Source organism: Amborella trichopoda, chromosome 7 (assembly GCF_054954075.1).
Source record: "Amborella trichopoda isolate Santa Cruz 75 chromosome 7, AtrichopodaSantaCruz75HAP2 v2.0, whole genome shotgun sequence".
In the NCBI taxonomy this organism is placed as follows: Eukaryota; Viridiplantae; Streptophyta; class Magnoliopsida; order Amborellales; family Amborellaceae; genus Amborella; species Amborella trichopoda.
Window position 1 is genome coordinate 4,927,499 of NC_142342.1, and position 10,725 is coordinate 4,938,223.

Below are 10,725 nucleotides of genomic sequence, written 5' to 3' on the forward strand. Positions count from 1 at the left end.
AAAGACAGTTGTTTTAATATTGAAAATATTTATGATAGCCTCAAATTTTATTTTATGTTTAATTATAAAATTTAAATCTTCAAAAATAATATAGATCGCGCATGAATACTATAATATTGAAATTGACCGTCAAAAGATATATTACAAAATACATTATTTTTAAAACTTGAAGTTTATTTTTTATCTTGACCAAGCATCTTGACAATTAGATGATCAATTGAAGATTTTAAAACATGGAAACAACTCCTTAAGTAACTCTTTTTGAGGTGCACCTCAATTTGATTCGTTATGGCCGAGCCCTTATATAAACTTTTTCCTTATATAGCACAAAAGGAACTCCTTTCGTTTCGATATGAATCGCCGATTATTTTTTACCCAGCGGTTATTAATCGCCGATTGATTGCCAAAAAGGAAAATACGTCATACAAATTGGGCCTTTGATTAAGCAAAGTAAGGGAATCCTGTCAGAGAGGGAAGGGCTATGATTGGCTGTTCTTTCACACGTGGGATAGTACGGCCTACTGTTGCCGAGGAAATCGAGGCGCTAATGCGAGGAAATCCGTGCCACTCCTGAAGAGAAAGAGAGCGAATCAAAATTAGGGTTAGGGTTTTTCTTCTGTCTCTCAAAAGAGCTGGGTCCCACCCTCATCTTGCGTCCACGTGGCATACTTTCTAAGATGATGACACGTGGATAAAAAGTTAAACGTGTAGAGTGAAAAAAGCTGGAATATTCTTTTTCTTGGAGAGAGGCATATCATGCTAGATACCTACGGAGATTAAATATAATATAATAAATAAAGCGTAAAAAGAGGGTGGCGCTAAATTTGGCGATGGAATTACATGCGACGCGTTTGTAGTGCCCTTTTCCCAATGCTAAATTGCATGAATTATTATTCTCAGTTATTGTGGGTAAGTAGCTTATAACGTCAATAATATAAATAGTGCTAATGGCTATTTTGGCCTGAGTGCACTTATTTATCTCTTTTATTTTTCTCGGGAAGTATGCACCTAGGACTTTCTCTCTAGTTTCTAGGTTGTTTTGCAATCTATATTATAAATCAAATAGTGCTCTTTCATCATCTCACTCCAATGCCGATTAGAGGGTAGCTATTTCATGAGGGATGAGATCGTGGTTGTAGTACATCTCATGTTTTAGATGCGCGTTGTGGTTTTCATTCTAATAGATAGCGGTCGGGTGGTTATTTTTAACCCTCAAACTCTCTCTCCTATTGAATTACCCCGAAATGAAGTGGGTTGCTATTTTCAACATGCAATAATTTCATGCATATGTTGTATAGTAATATGATGTAATAATCTTAAAATATCATTTTATAGCCATTTGTTTGATCTAAGTTTTGAAATATACATTCTTTTCATTTTAATGAACAATCACAAAAAAAAAAAAAATTTGAAAACACAATTTAGAAAGTATTTTTTTAGCTCAATTAATATAGGTCGTTCATTTTGGTGAGATGCTTAGATCTAGCCTTTAGAAGGATTTTTTCATTTCCAATTTATATGAATAGTTTTATTATCATTAGATGAACAATGATAAATAAAATAAAATGATTTTGAGTTTATAAAGGCTAAGATCTTGAAATTCACAAAATGAATGGTCTAGATTCGTTTTTGGTGGGGACTCATTTTGATCATATCTAGGATTCAAATTGAATTTGTTTTTTTTTGGGATTGACTATTGAGATGAAGAGAGTGTGTGTGCAAAATTTGGGGTCATACAAATACCACGAACATGATTTTTTAGAAGTGTCGTTGCATTATACTATCATATAACCGTTGTATTGGATCACTGCTCATTTTCAACCGTCCTCTCTCCTTCTGGAAAGGTTTCTATGCTTCCCATATAGCATAAAAGATATATGCTCCCCCCGTCATCCAGCCGTCCAATTTAGATAAAGTGAGCCACTAATAAGGGTGCACATGAATAAAATATTAAAACATATTTTTGATCAAATAAATACCCAAAATGCCCCTAAAAGTTTTAGGGGCATTTTAGCCATTTTATTTTATTGGGATTTCTTTTGGTTATAGGTTTGAGTTCAAGAGAGGATTGGATGGTCAAAATGTTTTGTATGAAAACATTAAAAATAAAATAATAAAGAGGTTTGACATTGTGATTGGGGACATCTATACCGTCCATTTAGAATGGACATTTGTATAGGGGGAGTATAAAAGTTTTACGCGGTAAAAAAAACATAAAAAGCTTCCCCCCCCCCCCCCCCCCCCCTCTCTTTATCTCTCTCTCAGTGTGTGCATATACATACATGCACTGCCCTTCCATTTAGGGAGGCAACAAGTTGGGTCCGACTGGACTTGGAGCCAGACTCGAATACTATTGGTCTGGTCGGATCCTATGACTATGGGCTATATTTATTTATATTTTTGTTTTTGGTCACCATCCTATATCCTATGATAGAGAGCTTCTTTTTTTTTTTTTTTACCAATAATATTGTAAATATTACTAATATTGTCACCATATGAATACTTAGTGTGCGCCTAAAGATATATAATCGACATCATATACCCTATGACTATGGGTACCAGTCGGGTCTGGCTGGACCAATACCCGGAGTGTACCCAGACTATACATCGGACATCCTTGTAGAAGTATCTTCGTCGAATCCCAGACCTACTCGAGTCCATTGCCACCCTTAACTCAATTGCTAATTTCAATGTCTTCTTTTTTGCCCTTTCATTTTACTTTTTTTAGGTTCTCTTAAGTATCCTCTCTCTTTTTGCTAATTCCCACGCTCATACCAAGTTCTCTCCTTCCTCTTTTCTACGAACTTTTGTTACTCTCCTCAACTCTCTTTTACGTTTCTCTCTCTCTCTCTCTCTCTCGAGCATGATGCTATTCTCTCCCTATCGTTGCATGCCAATCGACGAAATTCTGGACACGTGGATCTCTCCGTATCGTTGCATGCCAAGGGACGAACTTTTGGGCACGTCGAGGAGAATTGATTACGTATTTTATATAGGGAAATTTATGGAAAATAGTCATCGATATTAACATCATGTGAACCAAAACCTTGGTTTTTTAGTGGAAAAATATTTGGACATTATTTCGTGGAAAACGATTTGGACATTAGATGCCCAAATTAGTTTTTTTGTTTTTTGTTTTTACTTGGACTGGCCTAGGCATCTCATTGTCGTTAATTTAAACTAAAAGATAAGTAGTTAGGTTCTTAATGTTGGATGCTTGAACTTTCCACATTTCGACTTTTGAGAAAAAAAAAAAAAAAAAAATTCAGAAGACGGATTTTTTTATCTAAATTTCAAAAAAAAAAAAGATACAGGTACACAACATGCTATTGAATACTAGTGTTATCCACGTGCGTTGCACGATATTTGATTTAGTTATAATTGAATAAATTTTTATTTTGTAATAACATTTTTTAAAAAGCATTATTCAATTATTAAGTTGTTTTTAATTGAATAAGAATGATTAATTGTACTCATGTTAATTACTATTAATTGATATAAAATATAAAAATATAAAAGTTTCATTATTTATCACTTTTAATTGAATAAGAATGATTAATTATATTCATGTTAATTACTATTAATTGATATAAAATATAAATTTTTTATTATTTATCACTAAATTGATATATTAAAAGAACAAAAGATAACCAAAAGTAACTAATCTGTTCTAATGCTCCAAAGTTATGTATGGAGAAAGGAGAGAGAAATTATGACGATGATAAAAATAAGAGGGGGAGAGTGAGTGAGACATTTTAGGAAGGAGAGAGATTTTAAGGAAGAGGGGGAGAGAGATATAAAGAGAGTTTGTTCGAGAGAGAAAGACATCTAATTTTGTGAGAGATTTAAGGAAAGAGATGATAGAGAGAGTGAGAGGATATGAGAGAGATAGTATGGAGAGAGGGATATAAGAGAGAGAGAGAGGATGGGAAAATCTATGCAAGTTGTGTTCAAAGGGACATGAGAGAGATGGTGATAAAAAAGAAACTTCATATCTCCCTCTCTAACACACCTCTCTTCTCTCTCTAACTTTCTATCTTTCTAACTTTCAATCTCTCTTTCTTTCTTTATGAGTAATGAATGACATAATTATCCAAAAATATCTCTAAATGATAAGCCATCTAATGCTTTCTATATTACCCCTAGAATAATGGTACGTGATAGAGAGAGATGACGTGGGAGAGAAAAAGAGATATATAATTATAATCTTCACCTTCCATATCTGTCAAGAGGGAAAGAGAGAAAAAGGGTGAGAGAGAGATAAATAGGGAAAAGTGGAAGAGAGAGATATAGAGAGAGTTTGTTGGAAAGGAAAAATCTTCCAAATTTTGTATGAGATTTAAAAAAAGAGATAATAGAGAGAGAGGACATGAGAGAGATAGTGTGGCGAGAGGTACTTGAGAGAAAAAAAGAGTGTGAGATAAAGATAAAGAGAAATAGAGATAGTGTGGAGAGAGAAAGAGGGATAGTGTGATAAGCCATATAATGATTTCTTTATGTTGGGGGAGGGATTTAAGGAAAGAAGAGGGAGAGAGAATGAAGAGTGAGAGACGGTAATTATGGAATAAAAAAAGGACAAGTGACACAAAAATAGAGAGGGTATTGCTCTCGCTTAATATATAATCGATAACAAAAAAAGAAAAAAAAAAAATGAACATATCCAAGGTCTAGGTGTTTAGAGTGGCTGAGTGTCCCAGCTGTTGTGCGTGAAAGCTCTAACACCCGAAGAGTTGATTTTTTGATAAATAAAGTACGACAAAAATAGAACTCGCAACTAGCGTAGGAAAAATCAAACTGGAATGGTTAACCAGACATGGGGTCAAAAGCGATTCAACCGGCTTAACCGGTAAACCGGCCTATTCAACCAGCCTAACCGGGCAAGTCTCGAGCAGTCAAAAAAGAGTTAAAAAAATAATAAAAAACTAATAAATATGAAAATATATTTAAAGCATGATTAAACAAAGTACATCCAAATGGAGTTGAAAATTAATGAAAAAAATAGATTTTAAAGAATCGATTTTTGTCCAGGGGTATTTTTAAAGTTTTTTGAAAAAGATGAGAAAATGTTAACATAAAGTATTAATGGCCAAAACTATTTCCAATATTTTCTAAATGATGAAAAACATTAAAAAATATGGTACAAACAAAATCCTTTATTTTTTGGTATTTTATATAATATTTTTTTATTTTTTAAAATATATCCTGCTGGTTCACCAAAACCGGCCATTGGCCCATTCCAATCTAACTGGGTCTAACTGAGTGGTTAGAATTTAACCGCTCGATTTTTCTTACATTGCTAGCAACAAACAACTAATAAACAAGAAAAATAAAGCATAAAAGAAAAAAGCAAAAAAAAGATGCCAAAATATGCGTAATTTGGTACATATGTGACTACATCTACAAGCATGGCAAACTGAGGTCACTATACCGATGAGAGTTACATCATATATTTTGGAGCACAAAATGTATCATAATAAGCATTGATAAAACTCAATCGAACAACCCTTTAAACTCTCCCAACTAGCACCACATGCCCTTCTTCATTTTCTTTACTTCTTGCGACCATTACGGACATCACTAGACAGAGATGCGAGAGCAATGAGAAATAGACTTTCTCTTTACGAATGGGATATCACCTAAAATTTTTATTGGAACTGCTTCTCTACAAGAAACAAACATCTCTCGCCATGTTAGGCATGGATAAATTGTTCCTCTCACTAGAAGCTCAGTACGCTCTCTAAAAGCTCATTCATAGGCTTCTCTTTCTCTGTGCATGAGACTATTACCTCTCTTTTGAGAGAAGTCCAACTTTCCCATAAAGTGACCCAAATAGGGCACGCCTTTTTTCTTTTACAACAACCCACTCGTAAAGAAAAATACAAACCCATTAAATGGTACATAGAGGCTTCCCTTCTTTCCCAATTTTATGGAAAACTTTAATTTTGTCTTTTCTTAGTCCGTAAGTCTATTTTAAACCATATAGAACTTTCTCAAAAGATAAATTCCTACATAATTAAAATTATCTAATTAAATAGGAAACCTAATATATATGGAAACTCATCAATATTAATACCAATTCCAATAATGTAAGATTTCTTTAAGGAAATAATTTTGGATATCACCAAATCCAACCATCTGCACCTTGATATCAACAATCACTTACTCGTCATTCCAACATTTATCAGATAATATTATGAAATCTTCCGCTTTTGCTTTATAAATTTCTTCACAATTCTTGCTAAAAATAATTGTTTGATATTAAAAATCTTTGCATTCAAAATCTTTATTGCCATACCGACACCCCAATCCAGTCTCTGATACTACTTGTTGTGCGACGAAGCTCTAAAACCTGATGGGTTGATTTTTGGTAAATATAGTGCGAAAAAAATAGAACCGACAACAAACCAACAAGTAAGACGAATAAAGCAGTAAGAAACAATAGAAAGAGGACACCGTAATTTACATAGTTCATCACAGATGTGACTATATCCATTGACATAGCAAATTGAAATCTACTATATCAATGAGAGTTACATCACATATTTTGCGATGCAAAAGGTGTCATATTAACCATCGATAAAACTCAGTTGAACAATACTTTAAGCCACTCTCCCAAAAACCACATGTAGTTCTTCTTTCTTTTTGCTTTATGCAACCATTACTGATAACACCAGATAAAAATGCGAGAGCAACGAGAAACCAACTTTCTCTCTACAATGGGGATACCGCACAAAATCTTTATAGGAACTGCTTCTCTATAAGAAACAAACCTCTCTCTCCACATGAGGCATGGACAAACCGTTTCTCTCACTAGAGTGACCCAAAGAGGGCACATCTTTTCTCTTTTTACATTTATCCATCGGTAAGAAAAGCACAAGCCCATAAAGTGGTATGTGAGAAGCTCCTCTCATATTTTTCAAATTTATGGGAAACTCTAACTTTATCTTTTTTTGGTCCTCAAGTCTATCATAAACTATGTGGAACTAACCCAAAAAATAACTAACTACAAAAATGGAATTATCCAAATAAATAAATAAATAGGAAACCCAATAAATATAGAAACTCATCAATATTAATATCAATCCCAATAATATAGGATTTTCTTCAAGAGATGATTTTGGATATCACTAAATCCAACACCAACATGGCGTCTTGGGTTCCATTCTTACTCCAATAATGAGTAAACCACGAGATGAAGATGTTATTCTTCTTTCTGATAATGACGAGTCGTGTCAGTAATTCACTAGAGCAGTTTTCAACAAAGTGGGTGATCTAACCACTAACTGCTCGGTTAGATCGGAACCGTCCACTGGCTGGTTCGTGTTTTGGGCGGTGGTGATCAACCGGTATTAAAAAAAAATTCAAAAACTGTATATAAATTCCCATAAATAAGGAATTTGAGTTGTAATGAATTTCTTAATATTTTTTACATTATGGTAAAGATTTAAAAAAAAAAATGATCATTAATACTCACTTTTATATTTTCCCATTTTTTTCTAAAATTTCTAAAAATACCCTTAGACACAAATCGATTCGTTAAAATCTATTTTTTCATTAATTTTCAACTTCATTTGAATACGTTTTGTTTTAATCATTCTTCATATGTTTTTCATATTTTAGTAGACTTTTTTCTGCATATTTTTTTATTTTTTCAACACTTTTTTTACTGCCCGGTTAGAGAGGTTGAATCAACCGATTTATCGGTTAAACCGCTTCTGGACCTATGTCTGGTTAACCATTCCATTTCGATTTTATGAACACTAGTTTTCAATTGCAACCCACAATCAAGAATTGAAGACTAGCAACAATTCCTCAAGATAGTTAGCAATCAGTTTTAGTCTAAGGAAAGCTCCTGCTGATAACATGATCATGCTTCTTGAAATGGTGAATTGCTCTCTCATGCTAACATCTATTAGCAACATGCTTTGGTTTTTATACAGTACGGATATTGACTCAAAACCATCCAGCATTTCCAATTTATGAGTGTACGAATTGTTGTGTTCTTTTTTTTTTACTTACTCTCTGTGGCACACAACCATTGTTCAGAATAATCTTTTTCCTCTTTGATTCAAAAGGCTCCTGAGGTTTCAGTTTAGGCTATTTGAGTCTTTGCATTATATTATCAAGCAAGATCTTATAGTCATAATCAATCGATTCACCATGTGTAGGGATATGTCATATCAAGAGGTAGGCATTCAAAATTTTCTGAGTTTTGTGAGTGGCTTTCTATCATCCAATATTTAAAAGAAGCCAATGATGTAATAATCATCACGGTGATAGCACCCCTACACCTTAATCATTATGTTGTAGTTTTCACTTCCACCACTGACACCGAATTACCCAAAAAAAAAAAAAAAACACTAACCAAGACTTTTTAATTTTTTCGATTCAAATTATATAATCGTTATGTCATCTTATATTGTTATAAAACATAGTATACTCATCATCATTCAATTCACCATGTGTAAAGGAAGATGTTATATCAAGAGATAGGAATATAAAACTGCCAGAGGAGGTGACTAGCAAAATCACCATCCCATAGAAATGTTACAATAAATAGGTTAAGATTGGAAAAAGAAAATAGAATTGATTAGTCCTAATGATTTAGTTTTAGTGATTTAATAATATTCAGTATTCTTGTCAAAAATAAATAAATAAAGAAAATAGAAGTCCAACTAGGTTAGAGCTCTTTGTTATACATATTAAGTTTGTGATATATGTGACATTTATGCTAAATTTCTTATTTCTATTTGGAATGAGATTTCTAATCTTATTATTATATATATGGAATGCGAGAGAATAATATGTTTGCCCTATTTGGGGCCACCACATGGAAAATTTGGCTTCTTTTGGAGAGAAAGTGGGAAAGACCTCTTGCATTGAGAGACGGCTTTTATATAGAGAGAGGTAAGCTTCCCATGGAGAAATGCTACCCTAGTGCCTCATGTGGAGTAAGATGCAAGTTTGAAAATAGGTTTTATGGAGATTTTGGTTGGTTTTCCCTTTTAGTTAGATTGAGCTTTATTTACGCTCATGGTTCTTTTCTCCAACAGTAGTTTAGTTGTTAATAGAGAAAATAAATCGATGGATGATGTCTTGGGAGAGGATCTAAAAGGTTGTTGGGTTTGTCAAGGGTTAAAGATGAAAATTTTTGTCCCAAAATCCATCATATAACTGTCAATGATATAGTGGATATAAGTGGATTTATGGCCATAGAGGAAGCCTTTTAGGATGAATCGTATAAATCTTTGTGTTCATGTAGGGTGTATATGTGTTTTACTTTGTTTATTGTATTATGATTCATATTATCATTGATTTTGTTTCTAACCGATTAAGTACATCGATCCTAGTAGGATCTAATTTCGATATTCCTGTTTCTGCATCTAAAGAGTTATTAAATCTTAATAATAAAAAAAAAAAAACTCTTTGGATTCTGTGAGTGACTTTCCAACCTTCCAATGTTCCCAGAAGATGAGGATGTAAGAATCATTGACAATTCTATTTTGGCTTTTATTGTATCATTTTTTTGGTTTGACATTTCAAGAAAATATCAAAGTTGTGTAGGTTAGCTAAATTTGAAAAAGGTAAGAGATTGATGTTTATTGCCATAGGATTCCTCCAAATATATGGGAATAGTACCCTCCAAATTTGGTGATGAAATGTATACAAATTAATTAGGGGTGTGTAATATAATAAGGTCAAGGAAAAGTTCCTAAATTAGGCGGTTACCAACCTAAGAATCAAAGCGTTTCGTTGTTTGGGAATCAGCAGTACGCATTAAATGGGTTTCTGATGGATTTAGGGTTCGAAATTTCAATATTTCAACGAGACAAGAACTTAAATGATCTCCTCTAAATCCGTGTCCAAATTTCGAAAACACGTAACTGGGCAGACACGAGCAACAATGTCAGCTTATTTTCTCTCTCTATAATCGTTTGTCTTAATTTGCTCTCATAAATATGACGTGGTTGTCGAAAAGTACATTTTAGGGGTCCCAACCGGTTGGGTCGGATTGTCGCAGCGGACCTGAAAAAATTTATGGGACCAGTAGCCGACTGGAACCGAAGTTATCGGACCCGGACCTGAACCCGACTTGTCCCGGACTAAGGGTGGCAACAGGGCGGGACGGCCGTGGGTCCGACTGGATCGGGCGGGTCAAAAAATTGGACCCGTACCCGTCGGATCCTGGGCCTACCATTAGGTCCCGGGTCTGGTCGTCTACCGTCGGGTCTGGACGGGTCCATTGCCACTTAATGACAAAGAACATTTTTTTTTTTTTTTTGCCTTGTTTTGTCTTTTTTTTACCATCATATATCCATATTATTGGTCCATTTTAAAATTTTCTAAAAAATATCTATATTAATGGCAATAAGATCACAATCACTCGTCATTAGATTTCATGCCATCTGATTTATCATCTAATAGCTAAAGATGACAACGAGTTCTTACTGTATACGATCCTTAATACACCCCAACGAATAGGGTTTAAAGTAAAGTATTTTATCTCCAATGGTTTATGGGTGGGGTCTAGTTGGACCCGGACCCAGACTCAGATCCGAATAGTTTTCAGGTCTACGTTTTGACCCAGACCTGACCTGTCGGATCCAAAATTGGACCCATACCTGGACCCGAGGTCGGGTTTACCCGTTGGGCCCATTGCCACCCCTAAGACGGACCTAATTGGACCTGACCCAAAAATTAAAAATATATATTTAAATATTATGT